The following is a 14,781-nucleotide window of genomic DNA, read 5'->3' on the forward strand; positions in this document are numbered from 1 at the left end:
TATGAGTCGAAGCGGTTATTATGCGCTGATAACAGTCCTCGTGTAAAACATTCACGCGGCTGTACTGATTCTGCCTTCCTTGTAATGAGGAGAGACAGTTACTGTGTCTCATTTCACTTTCTAGTTCTTTATGACGGGAATCAGTATGTGGTGAATGCGAATTTGTGCACTAGCAGAGGCCTTGATCCACTAAACATTAGCACACTGATGATTCAATTTCCTGTGACATGATTATGTGGTTGCGCATTCAAACATCTTTAAGCACCATCGCTGTATATAACATCAGGACTGATAATATTCTGATATCATTATCTTGCGTCTTAATTGTAGCTATTAAAAAATAATGTGCCATCATGAAATATGCATTCATCCTCTATTTCTGTTGTCTTGAGAGACTGAGGAAAATGTAACATTTCCAGTAAATGCATATGTTGAGTAGCTAATGTTCAGTTGTTTTATGGTGGATTGTGGGATTTTTTTCAGAAGTGACGTTTCAGTACCCTGGAGGGATCTTTGGCTATGATATTATGGCTCTTGAAATAGGCTAGCTGATTCCCTGGGCTTTGCACTGACTTTAAACATAAAGATGTTGCACACATACATTTAATACAATAATACATTTTTAATTGCGTTAACCTTGCTTTTTGAGCACTATTGAGTTTTATTTTAAATCAGTATTTTTCTCAACTTGTCCATTATCTTAGATCAGTGTTTTAATATTAATATTTTAAATTGGGTATTATTTTTATATTTTCTGTTTTAATTTTAATTTGAGTAATTGTTGTTGTCTTTTGTCATTTTATTATTGTATATTTATAACTTGAAATGTTGATTTGAAAACTGAAATAATCTTTTCATCTAATATTTATATTTTATGTCAGTTTTATTTCAATTAATGAAAACTCTTTTTAATAGTCTTCATTTTAGTTTTAGGTAATAATAACAGTACTGTCTTGGATGTTTGTAGTTTTTTTTTTACCTACTAGTTGACACTGTCACACTTTTTAGTGTTTTTTGCAAGTATTTAATCCATGGATGTGGCTTTGATCACAGCGCTGTGTGTGTGTGTGTGTGTGTGTGTGTGTGTGTGTGTGTGTGTGTGTGTGTGTGTGTGTGTGTGTGTGTGTGTGTGTGTGTGTGTGTGTGTGTGTGTGTGTGTGTGTGTGTGTGTGTGTGTGTGTGTGTGTGTGTGTGTGTGTGTGTGTGTGTGTGTGTGTGTGTGTGTGTGTGTGTGTGTGTGTGTGTGTGTGTGTGTGTGTGTGTGTGTGTGTGTGTGTGTGTGTGTAACTTCTGTGTGTGTCTCATTCATTCCCACTGAGTGGTTTAATGAGACGAGAGTGGCCAAATCCCAGTGTGTGTGACTGTGTATCTCCACAAGGACCATGAATAAAGCATTACTACACCACTGACACTCCGGTAAGTTTGAATCAGGCAAGGAAGAGAGAATGTTACTCAGTCATCACCTTCATGTTTAACTCGCCCTATCTAAAGCTGCTCTCTTTCTCCACTTTGCCTTATTCTCTCGTCTCATATGAGAAACAAGCATTTAGAGAAAACATTCAGGCTGTCAATAAGCATCAGTGACTGTCTCATCCCTCTTCTCACGAGCCAGAGCTTCGTTGCTTAATCTCATCATTTAAAACTTGTGTGTGAGCAGAGCACAGCTTCCTCTGAGTGTGTCTTGCTGCAGGGTAATGCTTCTACCCTGATGCGATCTGACACATTGAACCGCTGCGTCTCAACTGCCGCACCATTACCTCCACACAGAGCGCTCAGTCGCCTCTATTTCAGAGAGAGACAGCTGAGGGAAGAAATGACACAAACTTCACTAAAGTTTGGGGCTCAGAAATCTATTGTTATTTTCCGTTTGAAGCTCAGTCACTAACAGTTTCTTCTGAATAACAAGTTGTCAGTCTTTAATCAGTATGTTCCATAAATGTTGGCTCTGGGTGTCATCTTGATCCCTGTTCAGTGGAATCAAAGCGTTTGTAAGTGGGATGCATCAACGGAAAAGCTCTTTTTTTGTGTGCATGTGTGCGCACATGTGTTTGCGCTCTTGCAAGTGTGTCTAATGTAGCAGTGAGTCAACATGTTCTCCCCGGCTCAGAGATTTCTCAGCGGGAAGTCTCGTCTCCTGAGCTGCACTGCATTAGAGAGGAGCAAAGCAGCGTGGTGCATTTAACCCAATAAGCGTGCTCGAAGTGAACAACCACCCTTGCCTCTTTCGCTCTGACAGAGTGAGAGAGGGAGAGATATAGATTTATGAGCCCGAAGATTAGGACTTTAAAATTTTGTCCTTCTCTATTGTCGTAGGTGAGCACTAAATTAAAATTACTGCTACCAATTATTTCTTCTTCCTTTTTTTATTTTTATTAAATCAGCCTGAACATACACACTCAAGGTGGAAACCCCCACCCCCCTTTGTTTGAGTGCCACAATTTGCTCTGAATTCACATAATAATTAGGTTATTGCTCTCCAACCGAGAAAGCAAGATGTGGTACTTGTTAAAGCAGCTCTAATGCTGCACTTCATATACTACCAAAGCCTAAAACCTCATCTTAACCTAAAACATGAACACTACTCTTTTGCTGCCTTGAGCACTTCCTTTTTCCCAAATCTAGTTTATTTAGAGATGCGTGGTTCTTATTTATCTTTACTTTGTGCAATTTGGTGTTTGCGAGCACACACACACACACACAACAGCAGTGCTGCTCATTTAAAAAATGTCAGTGTTTCATCTCGACATTCCCCATTGCATTTAGCTCCAGCGTTACTCCCGGCACCGTGTTGTGCTCAGGTCAAGCGTTGTAATGTGATGCTTAAAGTTCAAACAATTCCAGTTTTGACCCTGTTTGCTGCTGCCCTTTTGAAGCGCAGCCAGTTATTACCAGACAATTTGCATGACATATTGTTGCCTAGTAGCTCCTGTGCAAAATAATGAAAAAAAAGTGTCTCGATACATCGGGATGTACAACATAACATTAGAGGTGCATCTTGACATTCACAGAATAATTTTCATATTATATACACATTAGATCAGTTATTTATTTGTTATATTATGATCAAATTGCCCTTTTTACCATGAAAAAGGCACTTTAATAAGCATTAGCAATAATACACGCTTTCCTCTCTGGTTGCTCGTGTTGGTTTAGGGCATATCTCAGAGTGAGCTTTCCTTCTAGCATTAACTTGGATTATCATTAATCTGCCTTTAAAGATGCTGCCCTTGGGAACCCAACATTTTACGCTCGCAGAAACCGGCGAAGAAAGTCAGCAGGGAGTAAAAACCTGCATGAATCTTTCCATCAGGTAATCCTTCGTCTCTTGGGCTCACGTCCCGTTGCACTAGTCGTCCTCTCGAGTGCCTGCGTCTGGTCTTCGGTTTAATCCAACTGCCTGTGATTAGCCGGGGCCTGTCGCAGCATGGGGCTGGATTAGTCTCCCGCCCCGTCAGACGCTCGCGCCATCAGACCATCGCCTTCAGTCTTTACATGGAGCTCTTATCTCTCCCAGATGCTGATTATGGGCTGTAACAGGCCACACTGGCAACATGACCTCAGGGCAAATAAGATCTGTGCTTTTGGAATGGGACTGGTGTTGTTAATTTGGCATTAGAGACAGACCTCCACCTTATCTAATGAGGGGCTTGGAGAGGTGCTTATTGTCCTTGCTGGTTTATTGGGTCAAATTTCAGTCAGACAGATATTCCTCAAAGGCTCAAAGCCAAACCCCTGATTAGCCGAGTCTCGGGGTATTGCGCTTTGCCTTCTCTTGTTTATCTGGTGATATAGATATTATCTCTGCTTCTTAGCTCCCAAAATGCTGAGGTCTGACTTGGAGGTGGAATTCAGGTGACTTCCAATGTAATAAAAAAAAACTCAGAAAGCCAGCCGTTGGATCTCATTAAGCCTTGCCGTTAGTGGGGTGTGTGTGTGTGTGTGTGTGTGTGTGTGTGTGTGTAACGGGTAACCAGGTCTTTCTTTGGATGAGTAGTGTGTGTGTTTTGCCCCTGGCACAGTGGTGTGGAACACACATTTCTCAGCTCTGCTGTCCCACCGCCTCTGGACACCACGCCTGGTTGGCCTTGTCAATGTCATGACAGATGCGCCTGGAACCTTCCACCTTTATTTATCTCTGTTTCCCTCTCCTCATTGCTCTATCCCATACCGTTTGCCTTCTCTTTCCTCTGATCTGTTGTGGAAATTATCAATATTACAACCTAGATGAAGGAGACAAAGTCGATTCTCAAAAGTTTAAACAAAGTATTTTATTTCATGCATGAAATAAGACGTTCCCACACAGACAGCGTCTGATATGAGAAGGCCCATGGCATTCTCACGCAGAGAGCATCTGACATGAGAAGGCGAAGGCTAGTCCCTTTCGCCAATGTTATTATATACCCTAACACATCCTGTGTAAAAAAAAAACTTTGTTACCTTAAACCCAGACTTCTTAGCTCATGGTCTCATGTGCTCATGATCTCATGTCCAACATTATTTCTATCAGACAGAACAACTTGTCATGTCAGCAAAAGTTTCCTGCTACAGATCTCGTGTGCTGATCGAAACTGCGCACACACATATTGTCAGCCTTCACATGACTCCGAGAACATTTCGTTCCTGAAAGTTTGTCCTAACTTTTAACATTTCTAAAAGCTTGGTTTTATATCTTTAATAATGTGTTTTTTGCTTATATGATTATATTCCTTTAAATTATCATGAGTAAAAATGAATCTTCAACGTTAATAAAAGTTGTACCCATATAAAAGTAAAAGAACTCATTAAAAAGTAACATTTCCATAACAGATCAATCTCTGGTCTATTTCCTCTGAATGACCTCTCATGTGTGTGTGTGTGTGTGTGTGTGCGCGCGTGTGTGTGTGCGCGTGTGTGTGTGCGCGTGTGTGTGTGTGCGCGTGTGTGTGTGTGTGCGCGTGTGTGTGTGCGCGTTTGTGTGTGAGAGAGAACATAAAATGTGAGTGTGGTAAATGAGCCTGAACCAGAGAGAGGAAAGGCAAGCTCTACGACTTTCAGGTGTGAGTATATGGTGATGTGTGCTCTGTTTGGATGTTTAGTCAGTGTGAAATGTGCTTGAATCTTCACCAGTACTTCTTTTGGTCCTGTGGACTTTTAGAACATACACTACTGCTAAAGTTTGGGGTCAGTAAGATTTATTTAATGTTTCTGAAAGAAGTCTCTTAGTCCCTGTTTACACCCGGTATTATGATGCGTTTTAAGGGCTGTTTACACAACACCGTTTTCAACTAAAAATGTACAACTTTTTATGCGTTTTGGCCGGTTTGAGATCTTTCGATCTAATGGACTAAATAAGCTTGCGCAATTTACATATGAATGTGCCCGGAGACAATTGACAAACATACAGAGAGCAGCAGCTTTCGTTTCTGACCATGCCGAACACGGCCAGTGCGTGTTAGAAATCAGAAATGGTGAGAGAACATTGTGATTGGTAGGTTTTTCGTCTTCAAACCAAACATGGGTCTCAAAACGTTTCAGACCTCGTTTACACATGATCGTCCACTTGTGATCCGACCAAATCGACCAAAACGCATCTTAATTCCTGGTATTAATAGGGCCTTATGCTCACCAAGGCCTAATTTATTTGATGATATAAAGAAAAAGAAAAGTTTGAAACTGTTTTCTATTTTGATATTTTAAAATATTTAATTTTGTGATGGCAAAGCTGAATTTTCAGCATCATTGCTCTAGTATTCATTGTCACAGTGACAATGTTAAAAACACTTGAGCTTCTTAATATGTTCATGATTCTTTGAATAATAAAATGTTTAAAAGAACAGCATTTATTTGAAAAATGAAAGCAATTAAAAAAATTTAGCATTATAATATGTTGTTACTTTTGATCAATTTAATGCATCCTTACTGAATAAAATAATTTCTTTAAAAAAATCTTACTAAACTATTATATTTCAAACATTTTATGGTTATATTTTGTCACCTTGGCAACAAAGTAGTCTAACTTTTTGATAAAACTTTGACAGGTAAAATTGTGGTTGTGGTGAAAAGTGACAGCTATAGAGACAATACTAATACTGTTTAAAGCTTTTTCATTTTCACACAATAAATACTGTCTGAAGTTTATATTGCTTTCTGAAGTATCGTAAGTAATGGCTGTGGAAAATTCAGCTTTTCCATCACATGAAAAAAATTCATTTGAAAAAATATTAAAATTGAATTATTTAAAATTGTAATAAAATTTTACAATATCACCATTTTGCTATATTTATTGTATCAGATAAATACAGCCTTGGTGAGCAGAAGAGACTTCTTTCCAACCCCAAACTTTTGAATTGTTGTGTCATGGTTTTATTTATTCCAATCTTGGTTTAGAGTACTATTGTTTTTAAAAATAATTTTTATTATGTATTTTCATAGTAGATAGTCAATTGGTAAACAACAAAATGTATACACAAGACATTTGAATAGTAGCAAACATAAATGATGAATGCATAGTACAGAATTTTTAGCTTTAATGTGACCTTCATATATAAAAATTGCGTATAGTTTAAGAAAATCATAGGTTTTCCCCCTCCTCTTTTGTGAATTAACACCATTCATTCTCTCCAGTGTCCAACCTTGACGAAGGTGACACTAAATGCATTTGCTCTTTACATTTTTAGCATTGTTTTATGTCTTAACATAGCTGTTCTTTGTTCGTAGGTTTAAACGAACCATCCATCATAGCTAAATGGTCTTTTCGACCCCTGTTCTTTCATCACCCCATAACCAAACTGATCCAGTCAGATCAATAGCTCTGCACAATCCCAAGAGACCCAGCTAAAAAAAATCCTTTCTACCTGCATAGCTGACTGAGCTGCCCATTCTTCTCAGCCGCTCTGAGACGTGTACTCGCTCTCTCTTTCTATCTGCCATGGAGAGTTTAGGAAGAGCTGTGGATGGCATAGACAAACATTTGGTATCATGTCTCGGAGAGAAAGAGTGGGATTCCGCCTTCTACTCTCTCTGCCATTTTTCCTCCCTTCCCTTTCACTCCATGGTTCAACGAGCATCGTTATCTCCAGTTCCTCAACTGACCTTTTTGTTTATATCCTGTCTGCAAATTAAAGCGAAGTCACAGACAATGTGCGAGCACTCGCCACTCTAAAAATACCTGTCGGGTGATTGGGAGCGCAGCGCTGAAATAAAGTCATTAAGTCGCTGTGAGTCACACGGGAATATGCCAGTGGATCTGGAGTGCGGCTGGACTCCTCAGCACAGCATTGATTTAAGCGGGGTTCTGACGGTCTTTAATGGGAGAAGCGCAGTTAATGGAATGTTCTGGGATGAAAGGGCAGGTCAAAAGAGGTGGATAAAGACGAGGGGCGGTCAGAAGCTCTAGGGTCATCCATTGTCATGGCTGTTGATGAACATTTCTGTCTTTATATGTCCCTTGGGTTTGTTCTTCTCTGATTTCTCTGTAGTTTGGAGTAGCTTTGATGTGGTTCTCCAATGTCTATGAATTATTATAGTTAATGTGGTCAAGCCCAGTCTTGAATGAATGTAACTTTTCAAGATCATGTTGGTAGGCTAGTTGTATGGCCTCTCCTGAAACGTGTTTAGTAGTGTCTCTGATTTATACCACAGATACAAACATGACAATGGTGCTGTGAAGTTAGATTCATTTCCACGGATTTGTTCAGTTTGTCATTACTCAAAACTGTTCTTTGAGGTTCCCATGGGGCGTTTGGAAAAAAAGCTGTGAGAAATAAGCATGCCTTTTATTTTTTACTTGCTTTACTTTGCTATAAAACATTGTGAATGTAATTGGCTTGAATAGCTGAGGAAATTATGCTTCCTTTGACCTCTGATTGGAAAAAACACTTTTCAGAGCTAGATATAGACAGAAAGATATATATAGAGAAAGAATAACCCGATCTGACTATGTGCTTCTTACTCAATCTTTTAAAATCGTAACGGTACATTTTACTGCTTCCTGCAGAAAGATGTTTTCCTGCCACACAACATTGATACTCATTTCTTGTTTCACTGTCTCCCCACCTACACAAGGGTCAATCTGCTTTATGACCCATGATTGTACTGCAGTGCCCTTGAGCAAGGTTTTTAATGAAGAGCTTTCATGAAAACCTAGTTGTTTGAGTAGTTGTGAAATCCACAAACCTTAAAAGGAAAATGTATCCAAAAGGAAAAATTCTGTCATTAATGCATGTGATTTGAAATCCCTATGATTTGCTTTCTTCCATTTAATGTAACAGGAGAGATTATTTTCTGATTAAATGAGAGATTAAATATCATGTGTTCATTGAAGCCTGGGTTATCGTCATCAAGCATCAGGTTTAAATAAACGCATGAATGAGATTCTGGAGCTTATTTGTATGTGCCCATCTATGTTATATGAAAGTGCAGCTTTAACATTCTATAATATCTCAACTTAAGAAATCTTTGATAAGCTCCAAACATCTCTGCCTTAGAGAAAGTTTTTTTTTTTTTTTTTCTTGATACTTTTCAGAATTTATTGAGACCTACAAAATCTATTTGCAGATTTTAAATTCCTGGCAGTTGGAAACAGACGGCTTTGGTGAAGGCTGAGGTTGTTTTCTCCTTGGCATACACTAAAAAACAGCTCCCTGCATCCAACAGTAAAACTCAAAACGTTTGCAATGAAAATGTTTGGATGTTCCATAGCGTAAATGGTAATTTTATGAGCAGGGTTCCTTCTGTGTTTTATCAAACATCAAGCTCTACAACTGAGACAACATGTGACAGCACATGAGAGCATAAGAGTCGGCAGAGGAGCAGGTACAGGCCCACATGGAATCTGTCCCAGCAGACTCCGCCTCTTGCATGCTCATTTATGAAATGTTTTTGCCAATGCTTTCATCTGCCATTTAGAATGTAGTACTCCATTTAAAACATTTACCAATGTTTTAAATCAACAACCGTTTTTTTAAAGAAGTCTCACCAATTAAGGCTGCATTTATTTGATGATAAATACAGCAAAAACAGTGGTATTGTGAAGTATTATTATGAATGAAAATAACTATTTTTAATATATTTTTATTATTAATCTATTTATTATTAATTGTTACCTATAATGGCAAAACTGAATTTTCAGCATCGTTACTCCAGTCTTCAGTGTCACATGGTCCTTAAGTCATTCTAATGCTGATTTGCTGCACAAGATACATTTGTTTTTATCAATTTTGAAAACAGATGTGCTGCTTAATTTTCTTTGTGTAAACTGAGATACATTTTTTCCAGGATTCTTCGAAAGTAAGCTCAAAAGAACAGCATTTGTAGGAAATTTTAATCTTTGTAACAATGTAAATGTCTTTACCGTCTCTTTTGATCTTTTTCAAACTTTGAACGGTTGTGTATATTAAAAATGTTAGATGTTTATTTGCGAAAAAATTTTTTTTCAATTATTTGTTTTTATTTAATTACAAAAAAAATTATGTTTTGATATATCACATCTACATTTTGCCATCAAGCCTACATGGGACAAGCGGTTTGGATAATGGATGGACGATGGATGAATCTACTTTTTGACTTTTGTGCTGTTGAATGTCTTGGAGGCAGATATGTGCAAAAGCTGTGTCCGATGCTGAAGAGAGTGACAGTATTTGTCAGTGCAAGGAGACTATATGACAACAGGTTTGCCCTTCTGCTTTATCTTCTCTGCGTAGCTGAGATGAGGAAATGCCTTTTGAGATAGGCTGAGTGGTTGTTCAGGGAGAGCTCCATCGGCTATATCTGTGCCGTAGTGATGCCTTTCAATCAGCCTTTTTATTATAGGATTCAAACAAATCATTTCTTTCACTTTCACATATCACACTGATGAATTTAAAGTGTTTTCTGAGTGGGCTTTATTGTCTCTCCCTTCACCCTGACACAGAGCTGATTTGTGATAAGATTTGTGATAACTCTGTTGCTCTCTTCTACGTTTCCCTTTCTCGTGGTTTGGTTTCAGGTATAATTAAGTCATTCACTGTCACCAGATTGGCAGTCATGTTATGCTACGCCCCCGGCTCGGTGCCATTCTCACCCGTGCAGTTCACAAATTTGAAGCAGCTCTTTGGCTAATGAAATGTCACCGGGATTGCAGCATCTTAAAGCGCATTTCATTTATTACATCGCTCCTCCCTACACTCATCTTTTATTTGTGAAACATGCCCATGATTATGAGCGTTGCTACAGGAGCAAAGCCCTGCACAATCTTCTTCAATATGATCATTTTCTAATCTTCCTTTGCATATTGACCGTTGTCGGCGTCGCACCGCTCTCTCACGATTCCTTGCCGGAGCGATGAGTCACAGCCATTCATACGCTGTTACGCATCCCATCCCAACCACTCTGTCACACACTCACCGCTGCTGCTGGTTTGATGGTGCAGTGATGGAGAAATGAGAGCTGGGTTTCTTTTGAAAGGTCATTTTAGATCTCCGTGTGCTTTTGCATGTGCAAACTGGCAGTCAGTGGAAAACTGCATAATGAGGGGGTAGCTGGAGTTTCCCCCGTTCCTGCCTGATGATGCAGAGCTGTTACAGGCTGACATAAGGATCCCATTGCTGTCAAATACTCAGCCAATCAGCACATTGTCTACAAGCTAAGGGATTTAAGCCAATCAATTAGCACTCTGCATGAACTATAGACTGTTCGGTCACACTGAGATGAGAGGAGCTTGTGTAGGGGTGGGTTAGGGCAAAGGATGTGTTGAGGGATGAATCGGATTGTTCAGAATTAAATAGTGTGCTGCATACTGCACAGATTAAATATGATAGTTTTTTTGTGAAAAGGTGTATGTTACAATGACGCAGTAAAATTCAGTCAATTTGTGTCCAGTTGTTAAAAGGAGAAAAATGGCATTTTCAGTTCAATTTCTGGTTAAAATGTCTTAAACACTAACACCGTATCTACACACAGGCAATTCCATTATTGTAATGCAAAAAAAGACATTTCATACTGTAATGGACGGAAAATATATTACTATTAGTTTTGAAACATTATCCTGGTTGTATTTATTTACTGCCTTCACACTAATAAAAAATAAACAAAATTAAGAAATCATTCTATTTTTTATTTTTTTTTACTGTGTTTAAGGGGGGAAAGCAATGAGTGTAATAATTACAGGTAAGGGAGAACATATCATGAATTGTCTTGAAAATTCACAATTTTCACAATACTAACAATAAAAATTCACAATACTTAAAATGATGGTCCTAAAAGAATTAAAGGTGATATGTCGATTTTCTTTATGCAGACTGTCATTTCGGTCTTTGTTTTCTTTTGTTTTTTGAAATTCCCTCTTCATACTGTAATATACATAAAAAATTGTGTTGTGTGTGGTAGTATGATAATCTGAGAATAGCCTTAAGTCTGTTTAGTATAACTGGAGAAAGCCAAGGAATGTGGAGGAAACGGTGAAATAAATGTGGATAAGAGTCATGTAGAGGGAGGGTAGAGTTGAGAGTTTGTTCACTGTTGGTACTGGGAATCCTACAGCGCTGATAGTCATGCTTTGTTTAGTTTCTTTATCAATATTGAATTAGTCAGTGGAGAGTGGAACATGGCTCTCACTGGGACCTTGACACTGTGCAGAGGTTGTTTTGTGTGCGTGCGTGTGTGCGCGTGTGTGTGTGAGAAGGAGAGACGAGTTGAGTGCTGTTTAACTACATGTATACATGTCATATTTGTAATTGGTTTAAATGTTGTTGTTTTTGTGGTTGGGTCAATGACGTCCCTCTTGTTTAACATCAGATTGTTAATAGTCCATGTCCATGTTGGAAATGTGCAGAACAACATATTCTATTCAAATCAAATAGTTTGTTGGATGGATTATCTGAATGACTAGCCAACTAATCTGGTCTGGTTAGGTTTGCCTGTGCTCTTGACTTGTTTATTACGGTGAAAGTTTACATACAACAGCTAAATTCAATATCACAGAATGCAGGGTTTTTGAGGCACATTTTAGAAGTCAGACAATTTTTAACTTCTATAGCGCAGATGTTAGACAATTAGTCGACATTAGATGCATTTCCACTGTCGGGCCAGTGCGAGCCAGGGCTTTCAACGGGCCGGGCTGGGCTAATAGCCTCGGACCTGTAGCACCAAGCCCAAAACCACGCTGCGTTTCCACCGTTGGGACGCCCGTAACATGCCTCTCTGGAACAATGTCACACAAACCCATTATTTCATCAATGAAAGTTTTATCTGAAAAATAACCATAAAGAAATACTGGAAACTAGCGCGATCACAAAACGAATATGATAAAATCAGCAGTTTGTTGACAATTTTGTTGTTACCGAAAGATTTAAAACCCAAGCATCATGTGATGCATTGACCATAATAAATTTATGTTAAGATTGCACTTTAGTCACACAGAAATAAAGTGGTATTTACCATAATTTCACAAAAGAAAGAGGACACATACGTATACAGTCACGTCTGTTTCTGTTTAATTGTAGTCACAGATCATATTTAGAAAGAACGATCATTTCTACAAATTTTCCACAAAAAATATGAAAAACCATACTTGCTTTTTTTTTATGACATGTGGAGCTAAATATGAATATTAGACAGTCTGTTATAAAGAGACGAGACGTACTGACAAATAAAATAAATACACGATTGTGATAACCTATATGATTTGTCTGATTTCTTCAAGCTGTCGTATTTACCACGTTTACTATGGTTAGCGTGCATAGTCTTTTGCATCACATTTAAATATTTCAGAATCCACATCGGATCACAAACAGAAGGTATTGAAACACTCGCTGCTGTCTGAAATTGAGTTTTGAGCTAAAATGTAAAAGTCTTTAATGATGATGACAGCTGGTATATGAAATCATCCGGCGCTGCAGTCTCCTGAGTTAAACTCCACCTTTGATCGCAACCTCTCCTCAAGCCTGAGCTGCATGGCCCGCTTTGGACCAAGGTATTTGGCGGGTCAAGAACCCAACCCAACAAGGCCCGTTCAAGCTCCGGAAGTGACCGTGGAAATTCGATTGGCCCTGGCATGCTCTAGCACGCCCGCTTTTGACCCGCCAGTGGAAACGTTGCTAGCGTGACCCATCTCTACTCCTGTGTGAAGGCGTGTTATTACAGTAGTTGACATCCTGGTTAAGGTTCCCTCTGGTGGTCCTCTGAGAGATCTTCTGTCTTTCTGAGATCCATTAAACATTAAACTCTCAATCTGCATCAGCAAGAACAAAGGCTTCTTCCTGTGTACTTCCTCTGTTGTCTTCTGACTGCACTCCTTTCCCTTTCTCTTTCTCTCTCTCTCTCTCTCTCTCTCTCTCTCGCCCGCACGCTCTCTCTCTCTCGCGCGCACACACACTTTTTCACAGTATCGCTCTCTCCACGTGTCCTTGTTTTCTCTCTCGGCCTCCTGTCGTGCATTACCAGCCAAAGAATAAAGCTCCAGCAGAAATGCACTCATTGACAGCAGATGCATGCTGGTTGTTGTGAAGATCACCATGAGGTCTACTTGTTTTGACTGTAAATCAGTTTTTCATAAATAATTTCATAATTGTATTTCTGTTCAAAAAGTTTATGTATAAATTTCATTGTGGGTCCAGTTTATGTGAGAGACGAGTGTGTCACTTGGCACTTCCTAATGTGTGTGTTTATGGGTCAGGATGGTCCACTAGTCATCTAACAACCAAACAGTTTTTGCTTAATAAAACTCTAACTAAACTAAAACTATCTAACAGTAGTTTTCAGGTACGGAAATGTATTTTTTGAATAATCAAATTTAAAATAACATTGCATTAAATTATTCACCGTATAAATGAAATGAAGATGAATCATTATTACAATTACAAAAGATATTCAGTCAAGAGCAGTGAGTGATTTGCTTGTCTTTTGTTTTTGATTATCATAAAAAACACATGCAGAACTCAATGCCCGTGTGCGCGCTTCAGATGAGTGCACACACAAATCTTCTCACAGCGTGCGCGAGTTCTCTTTCGTGTCGTCTTGTGCTTAAATGTTTAAATTGGCAAGGCTTAAATAAGTTTAAACATGGATAGCAATGTGTGCTTAAATCCCAAATAGATTGGAATTATTCATATCTCCCATTAGAGAGTCATTGAAAGGCTTTACTTTTTAACCATTTTTTTCCTGGACCTCTCTCCTAGCTGTGTATGAGTATAAGTGGATGGTCTGTAATTGGTTAAGGGGTGTGTTCTTATCTCTGCATGGTTTGTCAATACATGTACATCAGCACACACACAGAACGATTCAATGGTGTTTAGATCATAGTCTTGGAGAGTAAAGTGGACCGTCTGAGACAGAGACACCTCACAAATGAGGGAGAGCAAATATTGACTGCAAAAGTGACGCAACTGCGCGGGAGTCATCTATCAAAACCTCACCGCATGTCCTCTCTGTCCTCATTACAGGTGTCTGAACACACGCTGAGATTCACACACTTCCACCAAGGACAAATCAACTAACACACTGACAGATTTAACAAGCTCTCTTATGACCAGCTGCAGCTGAGAGAAGTAAGTGTTGTTTCCGTTGCTTGTTCTTTGACCTGAGCACTAAAATAATCCTGAATTTAGTTATTTTTTGGAAATCATGTTTTAAAGACATAAAAACCACCAGCTATTGATAATTGGCCTCAATTTGTTTGTATGTTTGTTAATTCATTTATTAATTTTATTTTATGAATGGGATGGTTTCCTATGGTTCAACTATATGGATGACCCTGTATGATAAGTACTTAATATTCTGTGACATATTGGACATTGTTCTTGGATTTCTGCTTATAAAATATATTAC

The 14,781-nt window shown here is 38.7% G+C and overlaps 1 protein-coding gene across 2 annotated transcripts in view; it reads left to right on the top strand.

Annotated features, from left to right (window-relative positions):
• The window catches only part of ndst2a (N-deacetylase/N-sulfotransferase (heparan glucosaminyl) 2a), a 108,951-nt gene that overhangs the window by 56,675 nt on the left and 37,495 nt on the right, over positions 1 to 14,781 (top strand). For both annotated transcript variants that reach the window (XM_079635842.1, XM_079635843.1), the window contains exon 3: positions 14,397 to 14,501. The gene's annotated coding sequence lies outside the window, so the exon portion shown is untranslated. The remainder of the gene's footprint in view (positions 1 to 14,396; positions 14,502 to 14,781) is intronic.

Source organism: Phoxinus phoxinus (assembly GCF_949152265.1).
Source record: "Phoxinus phoxinus genome assembly, chromosome: 14".
NCBI lineage: Eukaryota > Metazoa > Chordata > Actinopteri > Cypriniformes > Leuciscidae > Phoxinus > Phoxinus phoxinus.